Raw genomic sequence first — 24,868 nt, 5'->3', positions numbered from 1 at the left:
CTTACACGATAATTTATTCCCAACATTTCACACAACACATTATTTCAGTTTGGTTCTGAAGTATTAGCCCATTACCAGCTCCACTACTATCTGCAGCTTCATGCGAAACATATGGTGATCACAGAAAAAAATATGCATTTCTTAAAACACAGGCCTGGAGAAAACAAGCGAGTATGAAAATAAAAAAAAATAATAATAAAAAAAAAACAGCAATGAAAAAGTTTTCCTCCTCTAACTTTGCTGCCTTGTAGGAAAGGAAAATAATATTTACATTTTTTTAAAGATGAAAATGCAATGAGATGAAACACGGTACACAGTTTATTCCTGAGGGCCACCACTAGGATAAAAGCATAAAGCCTGGGGACTTTGTTTACTGTCCACAATCAACAAATCCCGAAATCTCCATATGCAGCAGGTTTCTAAAGCTCTGTTAGTAATACTGTATATTGCTGGTCAACTCAGTCACCCATAGAATTACAGTGTAGGGTATGGATGCCAGTATTTTAGACCCAAACCGAGCATAAAAAACACAAAGTAAAATTCAGTGTCAGCACAAAGTTGACAGCGAATGATTATAACAGCTTCGAAGCTTGAAAAAGAGTGTAAATAACTAGGATCCCCTGCGGGCTCACTCAGCCTGCATACATAACAACTGTGATGGACAGCCACTATGGTAAAGTATAAAAAAAAAGTCACTCTGCAAAGATGCAAAAATTTCTCCTGCAACGAGTCTTAACTGTCACCTTTCTGACTAAATCAGCTACTTTCATAGAGAGAAAGTCTCTATATTGTAAGGCACACATTCTCGGCACAGGCTGCTACTCCAGCAGGTAAACCATTAACACAGCCGGCAGTGCTAATAAGTCCCGGGAATTATTTCTTTAAAACACCCGACTCAAAGCTCCCCGTTAGCCAGCCCTTCCTCTTTGCCATCACCCAATTAGCTACAGCAAAGAGACAACCCAGATCACAGGGCCAGGGAACCTCAAACAAGGCATGGCTATGAAGGCCGGAATTAAAACCCTGTTATCTACCACCACACAAATATTAGTCAGCTTTTTCCTCATACATATGTACACATGCGGGCCCAATATGCACCCACAGCAATGGCTTTAAAGTGCTGGCAAATTGCACGCGGGTACAAGCCCGCAGCCCCTGCCCGCCGTGACAGCACCGCGATTATCTGCTCCCCTCCTCGTGGCAGCGAGCTGGGAGCGAGGCAAATGGGAATGGCACCGGCCTGCGTGTGCCTATGGATGGCTGCTGCATCTGTGCAAATTAATTAAGAAGAAAGCTGTTTGAGTAATACCGACTTTTATTTAAGCTAAACAGGAGTTCATAAATATGACATAGGGACATTAGTGATGGCAGTATCTACTGAGAAAAACAAGTGCATCCGGCCAAAAAATAGTGTCTGAGATAGTGTCATGAGATAGTAAAAAACAAAAACAAAACACTACACACTTAGGTTCATGGCAAGTTACAATAAAAAACAGAGCTTCTCACCTTGCAAGGTGTCAAATGCTCCCTTCCTTCACTGAGTGTAAAGAGAACTGGCTGTTCAGCACCACCTGGCTTGTGGTCATCAATTTGGTGAATCAGACATGTAAATTATGGCTTTATAATTTTATGAGGTGAAAGAGTCACTGTAGGGTCTCTGAAAATCCTGTACATGTTCAAGGATGACCCTCAGCAAAGAGCTTACTTTCACTCATATCAATACAATCCTTATGCTTTGCAGGTGCTTTTTGATCTTTCTGCTGCTGTTTATTCAGAAGCTTGCAATTTCTGTCCTCACTTGAAAGAACAGTGATATCCAAAGGCCATTTCTGAAAGCCAGCACAGCTGCAGGTATTTGTTTTAGTCCACTTTGTTTCCTTTGTGCTATAAAAATGTGTCACATTTTTGAGATGTCCCTTCAATAAATTAATTAGAGTATATGAATGGTGGGATAGGTTGATCTTTTACAAACTTGGGCAGTGCTGTTCTATTCAAGGAAATCCAGCTCTTTACACGACAGTTGACTTGGCTGAGAAAGGAAATAAAGGTGGGCACCCAGCACCTCGCTGGGGGGCCGCTGGGTTTTTGCTGGGTGTTTATTTTCTTTCATCAGGCTGACAAGAGGCTAGCTCGGTAGACAGCCTCTCTGCACCTCAGCTTACCTGCACAGTGGCAAAATAATTACTAGCCTATTAAGCATAGCTTTTTAGTTCCTTTAGAAAGAAAACAGTTTTATAAGATTAAAGGTATGGAAATTCTGCCCAATTTCACAATTTACATCTGACCTGGTAGCATTGCTGTTCAAACTGAAAGCAAATGATCTCTCCTTTTATATTTTATCTTGACACCATGATGCTAGCCTTTAGAAACTGGGACAATAATGGAAATGCATTTGCTTTGAAACAGGTCTTACTAAATCCACCATCTACAGGTGAGTTATCCCTGACTTGGGCCAGAAGCCGTTGTAAAAATCTTAGAAAGAATAACAGGATACAGCAGCAGCAAAATTAAACAGTCGTATTCATAGCAGAGCAGTAACTGTAAAAAGGGAAATTCAAAGTTGTCTTTTAGTATTTCTTCCTAGGAGTGACCAACAGAGCAGCAAGCAAAGCAGTCCTTGTTAGCCAAGCTAAGTGAAGCCGGATTTGTAATCTCACAGAAATAAAAGGCAGAGCAGTAGATACCGGAGATATTATTCCATACCAGAATTAGCATAACCCAGCACATCGGAATATTAAAATTTAACAAGGATTTCAAACTGTCCTTGTATCACGAGCAGAGAGTCATGTCACAGTTTTTTTTATTGGTTCAGCAGGATAGGTGTAATTGTATCAATATTTTAATGCTTGATGCATATTGTCTGTGATAAATTGCTTGCATAAATAAAAAGCACCAATATTCAATTGCCAATGAAATAATCACACTTTCTAGATCTTTATTATATCATGCATTATTTAATTACAATAATCAGAATCCTTTTGAAGGTAAAACAAGATTAAAAAGGTTTTGTTTTATTGGATCTATATATTTGATTTACACTTTATATGTTAGCTTTGCATTAAGAATTTATAAGGCATCAATTCAAATGGTGATATTACAAGAGTTTATTCCTTTTGTAATTAGTACAGTACTCTTAAAGTACTCTGGCTCCGAGAGATAATATTTCAGTATTTTAATGAGCTTTTTAAGTATAATTGATGTAACAATCGTTGAATTACACATTTCTACCTGAAGAATAATGAAGGAAACATTTTAATGAGAAATTTAATCATTATTAGCAAATGATCTACTAAACTGCCATTTACTGACATTTAAAAGCTTAATAGCAGAAAACTGTATTTTTGCACATCTGCATCACTACAGATGATTATCTTCTCAGTTGCTCAGGTTTTCTGGTATAACTTTCTCTGTTAGGCTTTTGTTGGTAAATTTAAGAAAAGCTTTCTTTAACTCACAGTAGTCAGCTTCATCTGGAAACTATGGGGCTTGACATGTATACAGATAATTTAAATAAATTAGCCCCTTTTCAGCCTTCAGCATTTTTTAGTTTAAAAGGACCCATTCTTGGCAGTATTCATGTTTGCATCAGCTTTATTTTGACGAATGCCCTGTAACCTCCCTGATAGCACCTCAGACATGGCAAGGCTACCACAGCACTTGCAGCAACATGTGAAGCTGCCATGTTTTCTTCACAAAATAAAACTAAAAAATGATATTATTATTATTATTATTATTATTAAGACCCGTGATTTGTGGGGTGGTCATTGCACATGTGCCATGAGAATCAACATGAGTACAGGACCTACCTCACCTCTCTGCTTCGGCAGGACCTTCTCCACAGGCTTGATGCAGGGTTTTCACAGAGCTAAGATGCTGCCCTGGAAGAGGATGGTGCCATGAAATTAGACAACAGAAACTCACGTTCTTCTAAACCTGTTAGTTTCTATTTCAGCCTCCTATGATTTATTGTTGCATGCTATCAGGCAACTCTTTGCAGTTTGAGCGGGGGAGTAGAAGGATTTTACTAAACTGAGAAACTATCTCAAAAAAAAAAAATAGAAAAGGGTAGCAAATCACAGTGATAGACAGACATAACAGGTATACACAACGTCATATTTGGGATACTGCTCAGCTCATGAGAAGCAGAGCAGGGGTGTGGACATGCTGCACTTAGCTTGAGATGCTTCTAAACCTAACTCCACATAAGGTTCCTTCCTTTTAAACTGATAGTGCTCTTACTTCTGAGCAATGCTGATTCATCATTGCAGCACAGTACTAGATGGTGTCGGTCCACCATAGAGAGGTTTCATTTAATGAAATTAAAGATAAAATTGAGGTCCAATTCTGCTCTTTTCAAGTGGTGACTCACTCTCAGAACAAAAATCAGCAAAGCAATGAACAAAAATACATTAAGGAAGCATTTTTAGTACGAGGTTTCCTTTTCATGACTGCAGTTTCTACACCCATCCATTAAGAAAAGTTTCTCTTCGTGCCATGTGGGGACCAAAAAAATCCTTCTTTCCAAATGTTATTGGCAGAAAAGACTAGAAAATGGACAAAGGAGTCACTGGATATATAGGGAACATTTCTCTTGCTAGTAATGGTCTTCGCTAGCTGTGATAGAGGTTAGAGAAAATCTGAAGTCTAATCCAGAAAAATAAACAACAGCAACACACCAAAACAACAACAACAAAAACCCCACCACAAAGGCAAAAAGCCATCCAACCATGAAACTAGGAAAAAAAATGAAATTAGTCTCCTTACCAGCAAGATCTCCTCTACAGACAGACAATTAATTCCTATTCATGACACTACCTAAGGTAATTCAGACCCATCAAATTACTTATCTCTGGTACCTGACTGCCTCATTATCACATTTGGAAAGATTAAAAGAAAAACTTCCTCAATTGAGTAGTGATACACTGGGAGTCCGTTTGCTCCTTTAGGACGAGGAGGATAAAAAGGGGTGGAAGGGAAGGTGGGAGCTCCCAGAAGAATGCTCTTCAGCAGACACTGCCCACCTGTGTCAGGGCAGCTTTGCTTTCATGCACAAAAAGAACGAGGACCTGCAGCTCCATTTAGGCTCCAGATCAAAATCCTCGAAGTTCTAACAAAGCTTCCTGACAAAATTACTCAGCCCTGCTTTTGCTTGCACATTCCCTCCCTGTCCCCAAAAGACAGGAGTCTCACTTGCATAAAATGTCTTTCTTCTCAGAGCACGAAAAGGGATAGAAGGCGTCAAGCACAATGAAAAACACTGCATCGCTGCTCTCCCCTTGCTCAGGAGCACCTTCTGTACACTTGGAGAGGGGGCCTCCTAACACTCCCCAGCAAGGCTCTGGCTGGGCCTGCTGACAATCTTATTCCAGGACAAAACCTGTAGGATCATTAAGCAAGGACTGGAGAGACCTCCATACACGGGCTTACTGCCCAAAAAACATTAAAAAATGTAAAACATCTAAAAATTATATCCTGTACATATATATCCAGTCTCATAAATAAGAGACTTTCAGAAAATCAGGTGCACTGCTTAGCTGTTGTGATGATTTAAGGGAGCTACCAGGGAATATCAGCAAAAGTGACACAAAAAGCAGAAGTGGACAAAGGTGAGTAATAAAGCTGGGAAAAAAATCCTTGAGCCAAAAATATATCAAGCCTGACTCCACTGATGTGTTTCCACTGCTTAGAGATGTAGTGCCCTTCTCATCTGGCTAATTCCAATTCAGCATTTCTTTGATATACCTTTTATAATTTTCAGTCTAATTATAATGAAAATCATTTTTCAATGTAATTTTGTAATAAAAATGTTTCCTTATTTCTCATTACCTAAGAACATGATCTTGCACAGCTACTGAGCATGCTTACAATGTGCATAGTGTATCTTCTTTCTTAGCATTTAATCTCTTCATAGTCTACAGATGTCAAGAGGTTCAGATTAAGCTTGTTAAAGATCTGCTTCACTCTAACTCACTGATGATTATTTATTTAGCAGTTTTATGTAACCCTGTCATTGATAAGCACTCTATTAATTTGCCGAGGGACAAATCAACACTAGTTATTTTTCTACTGGCTATTAGATTCAGTGCTGCTGTTTGTTACAAACCACTTGCCAGTTAATTATAAATTATGGGTCCTCTTTGCCTATATTAATTGATATCTCCTCTGCCTTTGTAATACTAGACAAATAAATTGAAGGCAAGATTTATTAAGCAGTGCATGCCTTCCATCTCTTGATTAGTATTCTTTACTTTTTAAACATTTATACTTGTTTATACAGATTTGACAGCAGAACAGTACATTAGAGAACTGATCCTTGGGGTGTTTTTGGGGAGACAGGAAGACTTATTTAAGAGCTTCCCACAAATTAGGTTGAAGTGACACACAATTTAAATCAAGTGATTTTTAAATGCCCTTTCTGATTTTGGGAATTCTTAGTTTACAGTACCTTTCTGTACAGACATACTCTACATCTTTTCCAGAAATTGGGTATGTGCTCATCTGCATTCAGCAAGCACCATGCATGTCCAACCTGCTACGTTAGAGTAGGAGAACATATACACACACAACGTGTATAGAAAAAGACAAGCATGGGTATGCACACACACAGAGCTCTCTCTACTAACTGAGGTACTTTACAGAGAGAGATTCTCCATCAACTATTTTCATGCAGAAAGAAAGGATTTTCTGATTAGAGCTTCATTTTCCAAACCTGAAGTTGTAATGAGTGGTTTCAGAACAATGGGCTGTGGCCATTTTTAATTTGCACGAGTGCAAATTATATAAAGTAATTGTACAGGCTGCTCCATTTATATAGGATCGCTAACTACAGGGAATGCGTCCTTTCAGAGAGATGCTCACAGCCCAGAAAGAAGCAAGTGTCAAAATTCATGCCATGTACCTTTGAAAAGTAACTTGATTCTTTTGCTGCCTTGCCAGTGCAAAGTGCAAAGGTATAATGCAAAACTCTGCTCTGGAGCAGCTTCTTTGGTTTCAAAGGAATTCCCAACAATTATACCACCACTGAAATTCACCCACAGGAACAAAATGCTCGGTCATTTCAGGAAGTTCCCATTTTATAGCATCTTATTTCCACTCACCAACCTTTAAAGTCCACTCCTCAAGTATTCATCAGGGCTATAAAAGGTTTTACCCTCCTGCCACTTGACAGGTGTCAGGAACCATTGATCCCAGAGCTTACGGTTACTCTCCAAGCCTAATTATGGACAGGTCTTTCATGCAATTAATAGCTGCATATGGAGTGCCCTAAGTGTTTTGCTATATATTACATTAGATAAATCCAGAGAAGGCACATTCATGACCCTGTGGATGAATGCCTTGCTGTATTGACTGTTCACAAGCAAGATCTCTCTCATTAACTAACTCTTACGATGCACTGATTAGTATGTGTGTGTGGGGGGGTGAACATCTGAATCACCCTCTGGAGGATGGCTCACAAAGATTGTCTGCCATAACACCACCATAGCTCTCCCAGCTCACGGTATATCACCAATAGCTCCATGATCACCACCCTTTCATCATCAAAACACAACAGAAACACGCACCTGCAACCTACCTGCAACTCAAGTGCTTTTTTGAGTATGTACACGAAGATTATCTGACACAACTACTGAGCTGCTTCGAGAAACACCAAAAGAATGAAAACAAGGAGCAAGATGCAAATGCATTAAGGGCATTCTTGTAAGCACAGAGGAAGAACTTGGGTTTTCCATCATGGCAGAAGCTATGGCCACCTGTCAGTAAGCTTCTCTCTTTAAACATAAAGGCTATTTCTTTTTCTCTCGAGCATCTCTGAATCCCCAGTCCAGTGCAGCTCAGATTAGAAGAGTCAGACAAACCCTTAAGAAACAAATGCAGGACTTATTAATGCTATTTGTCTACTTCACCAAAGCCATTACCAGATTCCAATCATTACTAAGGTTTAAGAAAACATTTTGAGACCTGCGGACAGACTGTACAATGGAAATGGGATCACAAGAAGCAGCAGTTATTTCAAAAAATAAATCCAGCTACCTTATGCCTTAATAACTAGGCACTGATTTGGAAGGATAGTAGCAACAACTATTTAAGTTTGTGAACAGGATTATATTGAAGACTGAAGTAGGACAGAACAATGTCAGAGATACCCAAAACAACAAAGGCCACAAAACGCTTCGAAGCAAACGCAACTGCAGTGTGACCAGGGAGAGGTGAGGTCAAACTGAGTGAAGGAGCCTCTCTTCACCAGACCGAAACCAACCTCAAGCTGCTAAGGACATTCAACACGAGACTTTCCTACGTGCAGGAGGGTAGTTGGAGAAAGCCAACTGGATGCACAGACTGTTCCTTGAGCCTTAAACAGAAGCAGCAGAGATGAAAACTATTATGGTCAGACTTTAATTGGTTTTGGAGCAATTTGGCTATTTGTCCGTGAAAAGGCAGTCGCACCTGTGGAGTCAGGAGCGACAGAGCATTTATCACCAGGGCAAAAGACACGCAGGCTTTATGGGCTGCACAGCATCGAGAGCTTGGTGGGGAAGGTGCTGGGAGAGGGCTGCTGCGCTGCAGAACCTGGGTCTCCATCGGGGCTCTTTTTGGTCAGCTCGGTGCGCTGCGACCCCAAAACCTCCACGTGGCAGCTCCGCGCTGCAACCAAACCGCCACGGCGATGGCAGCGGGGCCCAGGTAAGGAATGGGTAAACCTTTTCAAATCAAATAGGAAGTGACCTGAACTGTTGCTGTAAACCAATTTTTTTCCAGATTCACAGAAGTTTGAACAGCTTTCTTGTTCTATTTTCCATTTTCTTTCAGAAGAAATGTAAAATTGAGGCCTTGACCACTCAAGGTCATTAAAAATCCCATTAACCTTTTCACAAGGTAGGGCTTAAGTAGGGTTAATTAAGCAATATTGCTTCACAAGGGTCTGAAGAAGCATTTTTCTTTCTAGTTTCAAAATATATGCCAGTGGGTTTGCATGCCTCCCACAAGTTTTCTTTTAATTTTGCACACAAAAAAGCAGAAAATAATGCAAGAGCCCAAATTCACCTGGTTCCAATACACACCTTGAAATGCATGGATTGCACACATCTAACTGAAAATGATACCCATGATCATTTAAATGCAATTCAGGGGCCAATAGAATGGTTTATACACCATGCAAAATGTTCTGAAAAAATATTTGTACACTACAGAAATACTCTCATTGCTATAATGAATTAAAGAAAATACTGAGTCATTTTCCTCAAACCATAAATAATCATTTACACTTATTCATTGCTGGGTGCTGTAAGCATTCTCAGAAAAAGAACTCAAAGAAAAGATAAATCAGTCATAAAAAGTGAGAGAAATATGATAAACTATCTATTAGGCCAGAGAAAAATCTGCCACACAGATCTTGGAAACTGTCACCAGACAAGAGGAATCTGTGACTTCCATCTGTAACTGCCTTCAATCACCTTCCTCCGTACCCTTCATCAGCACTCCCTGTACACATCTATAATTATCAACATATATTGATAGTAATAGCCAGCCAGAATCCCATCTGCAAGGTTCTTCTTAAATACAAAGGGGATGCAGCTCTGAACAGTGCAATGCAAAACTTTCTTTTTTACGGGAACCCAAAACTACCTGCAGACAAGCCGTAGCAGAGGATAACCTGATCTCATGTGTTGGTAAGTCATGGCAAAGCCACCTAGCAGCATGCAAAAAAACCCAAACTTTTCAGCCTGCTTTTCTCAAGAACTTAATTATGTAATTAATTAAGTCAGACAGTAGCAAATTCAAAACAGACAGCTCCCCCCCCCACCCCGCTGAACAAATAGACTACAGGACTTCCTGCCACAAGATATTCCTGCTAACAACTTCACTAAATTAAAATCATTAGGCATTTATGTGGCTAGCAAGCATATGTAAGAGCAAAATACACAAATAAATGCTAAAATAAAACATGTTTTCGCAGGCACAGATTTATCAGGGAGCTGAAGGGGACCGTATCTGCAGTAACAGCAGCACCAAGTGGCACGTCCCATGGAAGGGTTATTAGAAACTACTGCTTTGGCACAGGAACCTTTTCCTGAAACACTTCCTATTAAATACAAGCAGAGAATGGCAACGATTACTTCCAGCACAAATTTGGAACTTCTGGGGAAAGCTTCTCTGTATTGTTTTTCTCTTGCTAATGGCAAGCTGAGCCTGTGCCCACGTGTAGGATGGTGTGGAAAGGGCACGAACATTTCCTGGCAGTGAACTGCACGCCGCACACCGTCTGGTTCGGTTTGTGCCTGTAAAATGCTGTGATACTACTCAAAGAGAATACACAAATTAACATCTATTTATCCAAACAGTTGAACAAAAAATAAAAACATTTTTAGTCTTGACTTTATCCTAGCTTGGATAAATCTAGCTGATTTCAATGACAGCCCTCAGTCCACACCAAGACTTAAAAAAGTTGACCTATTCTGAATGTCCTTTTTCACCGAAAATTGAAAAAGTAGTACATAAAAACTACGAAAGTTGTTTTTATACAGGTTGGTTGTGCAGATATGGGGAGGGAGGGTGAGGCACTGTACGGTTAAATGAACATAAGTGAAGTCTTATGAACTACTCTGAAACGAAACTTTACTCACAGTTTATCAGGAATACAACTTCTCCAGAATATTTATGGACAGAATTCAACACCTCAGAGCAACATGTGCTGTACACAAAAGTCTCTCCATGCTATGCAGAGAGAATTCAGACAGAGAGGTGAACTGCCCCGAGCCACAGCCAAATTCAGCATCACATGGAGAATTCGAAGACGCATGGTTTTAGCTCTGAAACCTACGTTCATATCAGCAGATCACACATCCCTACAAAACATTACCTGATGGGACCTGTCTTTATTGGGAGGGAAGTATCTATTTTCTGGTGGAGTGGGAAATACTTCTTAGTTTTCACTGTTAATATTCATTTTATGAGTTTTGTAGCTGAAGATCATTAAGAATATCTTCTTGGGATTTCACTACCATTACAAAAAAAAAAAAAAAAAAAAGGAAAAGGAAAAAAAGAGAAAAAAAGAAAAGCACAGAAGAGTTTTGATGCAAAATTTACTTAAGTGTGTAAATTCCCTGTTTTTCCTCTATTTATTTTAATCCCAGAAAGGGTGGATAAAGGACCTAAAAAATAAACGCTGGATGAATAGGACTCTTGAGCTATAGAACTTGTGCTGTGAAAATTCCACTTTGTCTGGCAAACACTATTAAACAAATCTATGAACAGCATTTTTTTTTCCCATTTCATACAGGGGGAAAAAAAGAAATCAGATCTGACCCAGTGACTTCGATGACAATGGCAAGAGTCCTACTTTGTACAATGAGTTATAAAGACAGATTTTTTTTTACTCTTGGGTGGGCATTTTAACATTCCTGGCAACAGAGCTTCACTACTAGACTTGCTGAGATCACTTACTAGAGCTCTGGTTACTGGCACCAGTGACTCCGGGATGTCAGAGTAACCCTGACGAGCCCTGCTGGTATTTTTTTTTTCCTTTCTTTCTTTTTATTCTTTCTTCCAGATTGGCTTCTAAATTACATGATACAATTAAGAAAGTATTGCCGAAGTGCAGATTGCTATCGTTGTCATCTCAGTTTTTGAATACTTTCTGGAATTTGAGTTTTAGGTACACAAACTTCATACTTTTACGATAATTTGGGTCATTTCCAATTGGAATTCAAAACCAGGTGTCAGTGGTGAAGTGCCTTGAGGCTATCAAAATAACTGACTGTGTCACCTTGTCCTCCTAATGATCCTTATATATTTAACATAAACATCATAAAAGTAAGTGCTTATTCAAGCAGGACCACTACATATGTTTACCTGGGCTTGTTTTTCTAACTTGCACTGACTATAAAAAAATAACTGGAAAGAGAAAGAAACGTTAACAGCTACAACAGAGCATCAAACTATAGATTTGGAAGTTTGATGCTTGATGATGTTTCAAATAAACCCCAGAAGCTATTCTTGTGGGGGGTCATAATGGCACATGCGACCTATTTTGAGACCATTTCTTTTCTTACAGTGCTGTGTGCTTCTCATTATAATGATAATATTCAGCATTTATATGGCTATTTACATCTTTTAAGCGCTGTACCAACAACTAATTAATCCTCACAACACCCTGTGGGGTAGGTAAGTATTATTATCCCCATTTTATAAATGGAGAAATTGAGACAGAGGGGAAAATGTGACTTGCTGGAAGGCACTCAGCGAGTTGCAGGCAGAACTCAAATGAGAAAGCAGGGGGTTCCCGGCTCCCAGGCCCACACTCCGACCACTCAGCCAAACCACGGTGCCTCTCCCAAGACTTGGAGCCTCTTTTTAGAGGCACCATTTTATATCCAAGCTCGTCCAAAGATCTCCCAGCGCTATCCAGCATGCACTGCTCCCATTATATGCTCAAGACGTTTCAATCTCGACAATCGCAAGCACTGGGACATTTGCCCAGGCAGGCCGAGCAGTCTCCATCCTCAAAGGCTCTCAAGACCCGACAGGGTAAGACCCTGATCACCCTGGCCTGATCCAGCAGCTGATTTTGCTTTGAGCATGAGGTTGGACTGAAGACCTCCTGAGGTCCCTCCCAGCCCGCCTTGCCCTATTTTATGAAGTAGATACCTTCTGTGATGACGTTACAAGTTTCCCATTACTTCACAGTCTCACATTTAATTTTTTTTCTTGGTTCTTCCTTCAGGTTCTTTGACCTAAACCTGTCCTTTGGCAGGCTATCTGCCAACACCAGCTTTGTACCAACATGAAGCGATAACTAGAATAGCACATAACGTACTGAGCGGAGAAATAAACCTTATGTTACTTCTATAAACTATTTCCCCATTCATATCCAAAATTTTAAATCACCCTCAATATGGTGCCCACTGAATTTTCCCATGAGAAAAGACAACCTCTGAATTTTCTTCTAGCTGTGTTTCCTAGCAAAGCCTGATCAAGAACCAGGATAAATAAAATCTTGTGGGTTGCTGTTAGGATCAGTAAGAGACAGGCTAAGGGTTCATGGTGTTGTCACTTAGATATACAAGTCCATACTTTGTATTATGGGATGGAGAGGAGTTCTGTTCCTGCACAGCCTCATCGTCATCAACAGTGTTGGATTCAGCTCAAAAGAAGAAATTGGCAATAGCAAGACAAATGCTCTTGGAATGATTCTCTGCTCAGCTGACCCTCCTTGCTGCAGGATCTCAGGTTAAAATCAGTGCTGATAGCCCAGATCCCCAGAGTTGCACAGTCTCCTCAGCAGTAGCTGGTTACTTACGGGAGCTCAAATTCCTTCTGGGAAAAAAAAATAGTTAACAAGGTTTTAAGAAGTGCTGGGTATCCCTGCAGTTCCTACCAAAAGGAACCCCAGCTGCTCAGGAATGTTAGTTATTTCATTCTGATACCTAACGGGGACCGTTGGATGCAAAGCTGCTGTAGGAACTGGGCCTTATATGTCCTTACCAACTCCCCTGCACTCCTATAAAAGATTATCTGTACCCTTCTGCGTATACTTCAGCACACAGAAGAAATGACAATACTCTGACTACTTGAAAGTCAAATTAGCAGCCACATTCTCAAGTAGGAGGCAAATGATGAGGCTATACTGGAAGCAGATAACACCAAAAGATATGCGCATGCTTTTATACACAAAATTATGGATTAGTTTACATAGCCACGAAGGAAGGTTCTTCATGATGCAATAATACTTTTTTTTTTTCCTCCCTGCAAGCCATAATTCTGCTTGAACACTTGAACTGGATGCACAAAAGAACAAGGCAAACCCAGCCTTTCTCCCAGCCCTTCCTCTTCCCCATCCAGCTGAGAAATACCACGCACAGCTGAAACCCTCACGGGCCAGCTGGGATTATCTGCTGCTGAGATGCGCAGTACTTCTCACTTGTACCATGCATGTAAAAAAGGGCCTGGTTCCCTGTCGCCTTATTCTGACTACAGTCACTTACATTAAGAAAGAAGGGATTTAAAACATGAATTTGATAGAATGGTTGCCTTTCACCTGTGTGTGTGATCCCTCACGAAGAAAAACATGGGTATCGGTCCGTAAAGTTTAGAGGATAATACAGCTATTTTATTCCAAGATCTGATCTATACCCTTATCTACAGTCAAGCAGTTTATCTTGGGCTGAAATAGAGGAACAACTTTTTTTTTTTTCCTTTTTTCTTTTATTTTCCAAAAGAGTATGAAAATCCCAACAAAACCCAAGAGGAGCATGTCAGAGTCCTGAATTATTATGAGATCATTTTTGTCTCCTATTTTTCTCTGTCTGCTTTTTCAGGGTGAAGCCAAAGTCTAACCTGCATTTAATATTCTGAGAAATCATGTTTAGAAATGTCTACAGTGAACACATGCGTGTTTGGCCAACTCGGGCTGTCTGTTAGACACTTCTTGCAAACACTGCATCCTTGCTCTCCATGTGCCGGTCAGTGTTTTACCAACACACCCAGAACTTCCCAGCTTCTCTCCTTCCTCAGCACCTCGCCGTGGTGTTTCACCCCGTGGTTAACTACAGCACCAGAGTGGCTAGACTTACACGAGTGGCAGTTAGTGCAAAGCAGCAAAGTTTCTCAGGTTAAGAAAGGAACACAGCACTTAGCAACTTAAAACGCTAACAGCCTTTTAAAATACTGTATACACACGTGTGTATAGCTTTTATATACATCACTGTCTATGAGGATACACGTTTGTGATTACAGACAGCAATATAGACAAAGCTACTATGGTTAAACCCTTTGTGAGAGTTATTAAGCTGTTGACAATATGAGAATCAGATGAATTTACCACTGGTTCGGTAATTGTCTTTCATATATGAGCAACCCCCTACATACAACTTTTATGATTCATCATATTTATTTTTTGTTTCCTCAAGCAACATCTTTTATTAGTTGCACACTCACTACAGAAATTTAATTTCTGCAAGAGAACAACAAAGCAGTTGATTATTATTATTGAGAATCTGGTACAACACAGAGTGAAATAAAATCTATAAGGCATTAAAATGACAGATTAGGCAAGAGCTGTATTCATTTACAAGTGTTAGAACATCATGTTAATGCCTCACAAGCACAACATAAAATGAAAATCAACTCTTTCATGCTGCTTTACTAATACTGCAAAGCTCCACGGAGCACAAATAGTAGTCCCTGTTAAAGAGGCACCGTCCTTTTGTAGTTTTACATGCAGCAGGTTTATCATTAATACTTGACAAAACACTCTCTTCAGGTACTCAATAGCCATAAACTTTACATTTTTACTACTTATCAATTTGAAGATGATTATTATTGATCTATGCTAAACTGAGTATATTAAGGGTATGGCTGTCTCTTAATGAAATTCTAGATTTGGTCCACAAAACCTCTTTGGTTAGAAATATTCATTTGGAAGGCACTATGTTAAAAACTTTGCTTTTCACAATCACTGCAAGGCTATCATATCCAGATTTACATTCATATTAAATTTTACTGCAGCTTTATTTACTATCAAAATCTCTGAACACGAAGTGACAGGACATGCAAATAGGAAGACTTGAAATATTCACTTCACTCACACCAATCCGATCACTAGTGTACCTATTTGATGGCATTTGTATTCTTCTGATCATACTCCGTGTTATTAATGTCATGATTTTCTTGGACATATCACCATTCTTCCCCTATTCTTTTTTCTTAAACTCATACCTCATCATAGCTGAAAAATATGAAAATGATACACTGCTTAAGAATATGTTATTTGTTCAAATTGCTATATGTCTTGAAAAAAAGGATATCAGTCGATTTTGTTTAGTAACAGCTACATATACAGGTTGTTATAATTTTTTCCTCGATGTGTTCTTAGTGATTAAACAGCTGTAAACATTTTGAGGGACATTTATACTCAAAAGGATACCTGTCATTCATACAGACAATGAGGCTGTATCAGTACAAAATTCAGTATATTATGGACAAATGTTTAAAGGACCGGATAAATGTTTTCAGATTTGTCAGCCTAGGGACAGCCCTAACTTCCAAATGAAGGTATCTTTTGACAGGTGAAGTGGAGCACAGGACAGACCTCAGTCCTGGCAGCAGGACAGCAGATGAACAACCTCCTACCTCCAGTTCCCTCACTTACTTTGGGTTCCAGCCACAAAGGCACCATAGCATAGAGAACAGTAGCATGTAAAACAACCTATGAGTAAAAATTAAAATTATACATCTAAACCCAATAAGTCATGGATAGGTCAGATGCTCGAGCACAGCTATCCTCATTCTGAAAAATGCTGTAAGAAATTACCATCAGACACACAATCAACTTCATTACGGGTCAGTACTTTCTGTGTACATCCCTTGGATGTGTAGATTGCAGATTTGCTGATCTGACAAACCCAGTAGTGTCTCAGAAAGGCAGCAGCAGTCTGCTATGCTGTGATGCTGGATAGGGCTGTACAGTGCCCAAGTAACGGGGGGGGGGGGGGGTGTTATTAACCCTGCCCATTATACACTATCATTTGAAGAGATTACAAATGAAGAAATATGTAAGAACCGGAAATAACACGATTTAGGTTCCTAATTTAGCAATAACAACAAAAAATGTTTTTGTTTACCATAAATCCCAGGACAATGAATCTCTCTAGTTCCACTTCCAGTTTTAGCAAGTCTTCAACAGCTGGCCAAGAGCTGTGCAAGAACACCGACCTTGTACGCTAACCTGCTTGTGTACCACAGAAATAATGTCACCAAGCTATCTCCTCCAGTAACCCCCCAAAACTGTGCCCTCTGGAAAAAAAAAAAAAAAAAAAAAAAAAAAAAAAAAAGAGCTCTTTATCTGCCTAGGCTGTATAGAACTCCTTATTGACTCCCCTAAAACACCACAACTGGATTAAAATAAGAAAAAGAAAAAAAGAAACAGAAAAAGAAAAAGAAAAAAGGAAAAAAGACAGTGAGAGTTGTACCAGATCTAGGTGTGTAGGCATCTCCACCTTTACAACCTGTTGAACAGAATACAATAATGCACTGTTCTGAGCCATGCTTTACCCATGCAATACGTTATTTAACTTTCTCTCTGCCTACCATCTGAGCTCATAAACTATCATTAGCAGCATGGTATATTTTTTGCTTCCATCAGTATGAATTCTAAGTCAGGGAGAAGAATTAAACTTACCTAACAGCAACAGCCATCCCTGACACTCTATAAATCCCAGTCAAACTTTAATTCAATTAACCAATTTTTTAAAAAGTATCTCCTCTATAAAAATGTCATAAAGAACTTAAATTAGCCTTGATATGCAAGTTTCCCCCCACACACACTGGTGGTGTTCTCAAAAATAAAGTGATGAAAGTCTGTATAAGAACTTAAAAGCACAGATTAAACAAACAAACAACACAGTGAGCATAAAATGAATTACATACGTTTTAGGAGCAGAATATCATTCCACATTTTACCTTTTAAGTGTAATTGCAAAGGGGTCTGGAGAACTAAGGAAAGGCTAAAATTTGAAACGGAGTATGAAATGATGGTTATTTCTCCCTGCTTTGCCCTTCTGTGGTCAGCATTACAGTGTTAGGGTACAGTGCGACAAGTTTTTTGTTTTGTTTTGTTTTTAAACATTTCAAAATGCGCATTACATCCAAACAAAATCTGACCATTCAAAGCCGACTGCAACAGCATCCCAGTTCTGTGGATCCTGCTGTTACCAGGAACCAGCAGCAACTGGTCTGGGACCAAGGAAGGCAAGAAATGCAGCAATTGATCCAGCCCAGAATGCGTATCTATAAGGAGGAAATGAACTGTCCCATGAGGCAAGAGCAGCATTTTGGATGAGATGGGCAAGTAAACTGCTGGGAATGAAAAGGAGTAAGAAAATAGAGCAGTGCTGCAAAGGAAGATTTTTTCTTCAAGGAAAAGGAAAACCTGGGAAAAGATCATAATTCATCAAGATCTCTCACATACAGTCATTTGTTCACAGACTTTTTTTTTTTTTTTAAAAAAAAAAAAAGCAAAGAAATTGGAATTTAAGGCAAAGTTGGTGTGCATATATCCCTCATGAAGACAGTATCTGTACGAGCACCTTTGAACAATCAAGACTCCTTTGAACTGAAACTTACTTCATATATTGATATATTAATCAAAGTATCAGTAAAATAAATACTTTCCATTACCTTATTTGTCTCATAAAAGCAATTCTGAAAATAGTTGTTTAATTCTAACCATTTTTTCCTTACATTTCTTAAAAATGGGGCCCTCTGAGAGTGGTATCACTGAACTCTCCTTCCTCTAACTCAAAGAACACGGGCATCAGCAGCTTCTCTTCATCTGCTTATCCCACATCAGAGCTTTTGCTACCAGTGTGCTGCAGGGCAATGTACCAGGCACAGGGCATCTACATGGAACTCCTTAACGTCTCGCTAACTCCAGCATTTTGTCCCGGTTGCTGACTGCCAGTCCCCCGTGTCAAAGAGAAGAGGAAGCTGCACAGGCTGGATTCAAGTCTAAGGTGTGGAAGTGACAGCAGTGTGACAGACTGAGGCTTCTGTTTTGTTTCCTAAGAGAAGTTATGTACACCAAATGTCATTTTACAAGACACTTACCTTTGGTGATACGTTTGTCACACAGCTGTAAATTAAAAGTATCCACAACTAATGAGAATGATTGACTCCCTTCGTCATCCCAAAGCACGAAAGCCAAGAAAGTGACATCAAGATTATTACTTGCAGTAATCACAGATACAAAGCTATATTTCCCCAGTTTGTAATATGCTGGAAACTGAGGGTGTCCGAAGTTCCCTAGTAACTGGTGCAAGTTTTACAACAGAAAAAGGGTGATTGAGTGGGTAGCTGAATCCTCTCATGCCCAGTTAGACTGCTTTGGGACTAGACCCTTAGGAAGCCTACCATGTTTGAGAAGAATTCAACAAGAAAAGAGGAGGAGGGAGTTTAACAACAGTAAGTAGAGAGAATGAGATTTCAGGAGTCCAATACCACAACAGCTAACTTTGCACACAAGACCTACCACAAGAGCTAACTTTGCACAAAAATCCCAAATTTTAATAAAGGAGGCTGTGAGGAAAGACGCAGCCAATGTGGTTTGAAAATTGTATTTTATGAAATTTTATGCGTCACAGACACAAACACCTAACCAAGATAAAAGCACGGGTAAGGACAAGCTCATCACAGAAGACTTAGAGTCTCAACTTGGAGACGTGTTTAATAAGGAAAAAAGGGGCAACTTATTCACTACAGCATGAAAAGGGCTATTTAGTAATGCTTCTGCTTCTTCCTGTTGAGAAGTTCTTTAAAGCACTCTCATGCTCTTTTTTGTCAGCGTATTTCTGCTTTCTGATCCAACAAAGATAACCTTGTCACCCATCTTGTTTGACAACCCTGCATGGGACAGTTGCCGTACTATTATCAACATCCCTTTCCCTAGGCTTGGAGCAACTCCCTCACTTTCCTAGCCCCGACAAGAAATGGGTGCCTGGATGAAAGTCACTAAGTTAAAGATCAATCTACTACAAGGAGATCAAGCCTATTGTCAAAAGGAAATTTCTAAGACTGTGCCAGCACCAATAACTGCTCCGTTACTTACAGCCAGAGATCTGTCCATTGTCATAACCCTCCGTAGCCTCCAAGACTCAGTAGACGCATCCACACTGACAAGAGCCCTAGCGAGTGAAATGGGCAATGGTAAACTACTGCCATCTCCTACTTTGTCAGGAGGCCCTCTTCCTTTCAATTCTGATGCATCTTCTCAGCCACATTTTTCTTACGTGCAAGAGATGACAGCTAAAAATCACCGAGGAGACTCACCAGTTCAACCAGGAGAAAGGAACATCAATTCTGTCAACTATTTCTCTGATTACTTTATTCACAAAAAAACAGGTTCTCTTGCAGCAGCACAAGCAGTGTAGCACCTCCCCGACCTTTTAATTCTCTTTTCTAGAGCGCCCAATGCCCCAGTCTAGCTGCGCAAGAAGAGGAAAGTTTATAGAAATAGGAAAAATGATTGGGGGAGGGTCTGTAACAGGAATTACATTATTGTTCCTGCTAAATGTTGGATTTCCTTTGGTGGCAAAACAGATCTATTTGGAACTTTGGCTGATGCTAATAACTTCATAGATCAACGTACGGTTTAATTGATGGAACAGATGGAAGACACAGACTCTGCAACATTAAAGAGTTATACTTAATGCATTGGAATAACTGTGACTTGGGTTTAAAATGTTCTTCTAATTGTCTGAATGCTTTAACAGTTGCATGAATTCGATCAGATATTTCCACTCATACTGGTTTACAAGTTTATAATATGATTTTGTAAAATTGATGACTTCTTATTCCATGCAGGAAAAATAAAGTATGAATTCACAAAAGGGAAGGAAAGTTTTAGAGAGCTCTGTTTAGTAGGAGAGCTTTGCATAACAAAGGCCAGGATGAAACTGCTATCAACACAACAAAACACCAAAGTATACGCTTATGTCTTCCCTACTCACTACAGAATTTAAGCACACGTTTAGACCTTTGATGAAAATGGCTTGCCTGGAGTCTCAATGCTCATGAGGAACACACTCAGCACGAGAGCCAGCTCTTCCAAAATTAAGCATAAATATAGACATATCTTTAAAATTACAGCATTCTAACACTGGATTCTTGTACATGCTTAATGCTAATTACACACAATTATTTATATACAAGAGGATGGAGAATCTGTTGATAAACCAAGATTTCTCTTCAAGGCTGCTTGACACTCAGGTTACCTTAAAAAATCATCCTTTCTGCTAACATACAATAAATGCTAATTTGATAATAATATCTCTCTTTCATTCTTATCAGTATAGATAGACAAAATTTGACCAGGCTTAAAGAAGAAAAATTCATAATTTATATAAAGTGGCTGGGGTGGGAATAGAGGTGGGGAGGGTTGCATTTTGAAAATGAATATGAACCTACCCTAATTTGTTAGTATGCTACCTTCAAATTTAAGAAAAGACAACACACTTAGCAGAATTTCTTTCCTATTATGTGTTACTGTAAATTATAACATTGGCTCGGAAAAATAAAATTAAGGCTGGAAAATCAGTTCAGACTGGGTTGTGTCTTCTGGGCAAAGCTTAAAAAGGTGAAAGCTGCCCAGTGCCTAGAAAAACCTTCAAAGAAATTCAGATGACTCAAAATACACCTCATGCATCCTGGACAGTTCCTCTTGTGCTCCCAGTACCGTTGTGTTAGCCTGATCCAACGGCCAGTCTTAAAGATCAGCCAAGACTTGGCTTCTGCATGCGCTATTAATTGCTTTCCTGTGGGGAAATACAACAACACGTTCATCTCCTTAACCCAGGCTTTGGCTCCAGATCTCATACAATCCAACAAGGTTTCCACAGCCTCTGCTGTTAGATAACTGTGTTAGATCAGCTGCAGTCTACCTTTGTCTGTTTAAACATCTATCTTTTACACAGCACAAATAGGTCGACATAAAATGCTCTGAAAGGGCAGACTGAAACCTCTCCAACCCTCGCTGGCCGTATTTTAGAGACACTGTGTGCCTGAGAAGCACCTAACTCCTGATTGCAAGTCGAGTTAGATACCCACACATTTTTAAACCCTACCGTGCATCTTTAGCATCCGTAGGAGCACAAATTCTTCAAAAATGTGTCCAATGCCCTTCAAGGTACCTAATGGACACTCAGAATATGTAATTCCTCGTCAGTGCTAATTAGCAGAGCACTATTACAGGTGTAAGCACTTTCCAATCACTCATTATTGGAAGTGTGAAGAAGCACCGTGCTCCCAGCCAGTAACCAGACAAGGAGCCAGAAAGGCATCACCCGAACACCTCAAGAGCCTTTCAGCTCGTACCTCCACCACCTCGCTGCATCTCATCCTGCTCAATCAGGCTTTTGCTGCGTTTTCAGTAAACAAATGCCCATCCGAACTCTGCCCTAGCAGTAGTGGTCACTCAGAAAGCAAACAGCCCCCCCAGCATTAACATTCATCTGTCCTTGATTATGCAGGTAAAGCCGGTCTGGGGGTTTTCAATAGAGAATAGAGCAGAAACCGTCTCACTGCATGGCTTCAAACAGAACATGCACTCTGGGAGCAGACTGGTGTAAATTGCGGTGTTTCCATCATATATGAAATTCAATGGGCTTTTCATTTTCAGCATAAACCTAAACTAGTTAAAGTCAGTGTGTGGAAGCTCCTCTGCTATGAAACAGCAGTTTGCATTAAAATTACATTACATTGTTTTGACATGTCTGAAGCAAAGGTTAAAATCATCTTTTTGCTGGACATTGTTTCTGTGATACTGCCCCACCGCAAAGCTTCGATATGAGCAAGGCCAGAATGATGTGGAATATTCCTGATACAAATTTTATTTTTATGTGAAACTATTCAAATGCTGCTGTACAACATGAACTACCTGAACCAAATCAAATCCTCAGGTCAATTCCTTCTTCCGAGTGCTCCTTAGATAACAAAGTCTTGTTCTGCGAATCTGTTCAATATATTAAAGTTGATTCACTCGGACAGTGTGTAAGATATAATACATTAATCTGGGCCATTTCAATTTCTGAGGCTGGGACTATAAAACTGGTGTGCTGCATATCTAATTTTTTTTGAATACCTGATTTATGCATCCCTCTGATGCATAGTGTCGATGGTATGGTGGATGCGGCTGCTGCATTAACAACGGGCTGCATCAGCACTCAAATCTTATCTTGTTAAATCAGACAAATGTAGCTCAATGAAAAGGAAGGAATAAATGCCTAGGATGGTTGAAAGGAGTGAATTTTAATCCTGTTTGTTAGGGGACTTTCATGGTGGGGGCTGAATGACTGAGGCAGGAATGTCCACCAAGAGCTTATGGGACCATGAATTATTATATGCTTCTACATGCCTCTACACATGCAGTATATACAAAGACACAGTTTTTCATTTTATTTACACACAGACAGGTAACCATCCACACACCAACACTCATCCATATACAAACACACACATTTTTAAAAATCGGAGAAATAAATGGCCTTAAGAAGAGCAGGTCTGCATATGCAACGTGTATATTTCTGTCTCCAATTCAAGAACAACCATAATTGCTTCTTTGTATATAATTCATCATTTTATCCAGTGAAACAAAAGTTATCACATGGACTAAGAATCCAGAAATAGATTAGATTTTCAGAGTAATTATATATGTTTATATGATTTTGCAGATAGATGGAGTACTGCTGTCGTTCTATACACAGTCAATATTAATTCTCAAGGAAAGAAAATGTTCCTGTGTTTGCACAATCAACGAGACCTTTAGAAATAAGCTTTCTGCCAGACGAGGAAAAGTTTCAATGGCACACTTTGCAGACTCAGCCCGGGTATTTACAATAGATGGAATGTATTGTCAGAATTAATTCTTAGGGAAGACCCTGAATCACTGATCTTTAATTTGAATTCCCTTCGCTAATGAATTCTTGCATTTTATCTACAAATCATGCGGCAGTAAAGAACCTTTGTTTATTTATCAATAAAAATGTATTTGGGAAATGGGAAGGACCACAAAGCTCTGACTACTGCAGCACCAGCAGCATAAAGCAGGCACGGTACACACGAAGCCAAGTTGTACTTGGAATTATGTTACTGGCTCACAGGTGAATGCAGTCAGACACGAGAAATACATTATTTAGGCATGCATCAGTTTAGCCCTTGGCACTTGCTTTTTTCCCCAGAACAACTAATTATAACAGAGGAAGGTGCAGTAAATAGATCTCATCTTCACCACCTCTCCTGCTGCATCCTGAACTAGGTCATAGCTCTGTAATGCCACCATGGCTTGTTGAGACACCTGTGGGGATGACAAAGCCAGCATTAATAGCTGGAGTGATGTAGCACCTATGGAGTGATGTATTAAGCAGGAGCAGGACTGAAGAGTCTTGTCATGCACAAATACCACACGTAACACCGCTCCTGCCTGAAATACCAAGGACCAAACCCATGAAAAGAAGGGAACTATTTGAGTGTTGTGCTTTCGTTTCCCTTTTGAACGAACATGAAAGCTCATCTTTAAATTCACAAAATATAAAGATTTTAGAGTTACTCTACTCAGTTAACATAACCCAGCCTTAAAAAAAGAAAAAAAAAAAAAGGAAAAAAAAAGTAAAGAGAAGCAGTGACAGAGGTGCAGACATGACAGAGACAACTCATTATAGACCTTTTTGATCCAATTATCCAGCAGAGGTGGGGATAGGCAGCTCAAATATGCACAGGCTGCCGGAAGAGAATACAAATAAAGTCCATGTTCTCACTTTTCTTAAAACTTACGCTGGCCTTCCTATATACCATGCATATTAACAAGTGTGGAGATCAATTCAGAACTGTATTCCTGTTTAGAGAATAAAGGAAAAAAGTTTGTACTACCAGTTCCAACTGCAAAAATAAGAATTCACGAGTCCAAGTGCTTTGGAGAACTGTGCTGGGAACAGGGACGTTCCGGTTCTTCATGAGCCTGGTGAATGCTCTATAATTTGCAAAGCCAGAACAGGCCTTCCAGGGGAAGAAAGGGATGGCTCTTTGTGTGCATTTGTGCTAACGATATGATGCTGCAGCACCGCGCTGGGGACGGCTGCGGCCCACGGATGACACGCCTGAAGCATCGGTGGTGTCTACCATCCCCACTGGCTCCTGCTCTCAGCTGAGAGCCCCATTCAGGAGGAGCGCTGGGGAGACAGACAAAATGGCCAAACCTTGGGGAAAATACAGATAAAATAAGCAAATCAAGATAATTGTGCTAATTATCATAATGAAGGGAAGATTTTGTGTTTGCATGAAGGCTCCCCCTCCCCCGCTACACGCGCGATGCTGCGGATGCATT

The 24,868-nt window shown here is 39.8% G+C and overlaps 1 protein-coding gene across 2 annotated transcripts in view; it reads right to left on the bottom strand.

The window, feature by feature from the left end:
- Positions 1 to 24,868, bottom strand: part of LOC106016886 (uncharacterized) — a 538,115-nt gene that overhangs the window by 201,576 nt on the left and 311,671 nt on the right. For both annotated transcript variants that reach the window (XM_072035211.1, XM_072035213.1), the window contains one exon: positions 3,807 to 3,878. The gene's annotated coding sequence lies outside the window, so the exon portion shown is untranslated. The remainder of the gene's footprint in view (positions 1 to 3,806; positions 3,879 to 24,868) is intronic.

Source organism: Anas platyrhynchos, chromosome 3 (assembly GCF_047663525.1).
Source record: "Anas platyrhynchos isolate ZD024472 breed Pekin duck chromosome 3, IASCAAS_PekinDuck_T2T, whole genome shotgun sequence".
Classification (NCBI taxonomy): Eukaryota; Metazoa; Chordata; class Aves; order Anseriformes; family Anatidae; genus Anas; species Anas platyrhynchos.
Note: the sequence above shows the minus strand (reverse complement) of the source record. Positions and strands in the feature narration are given on the sequence as shown.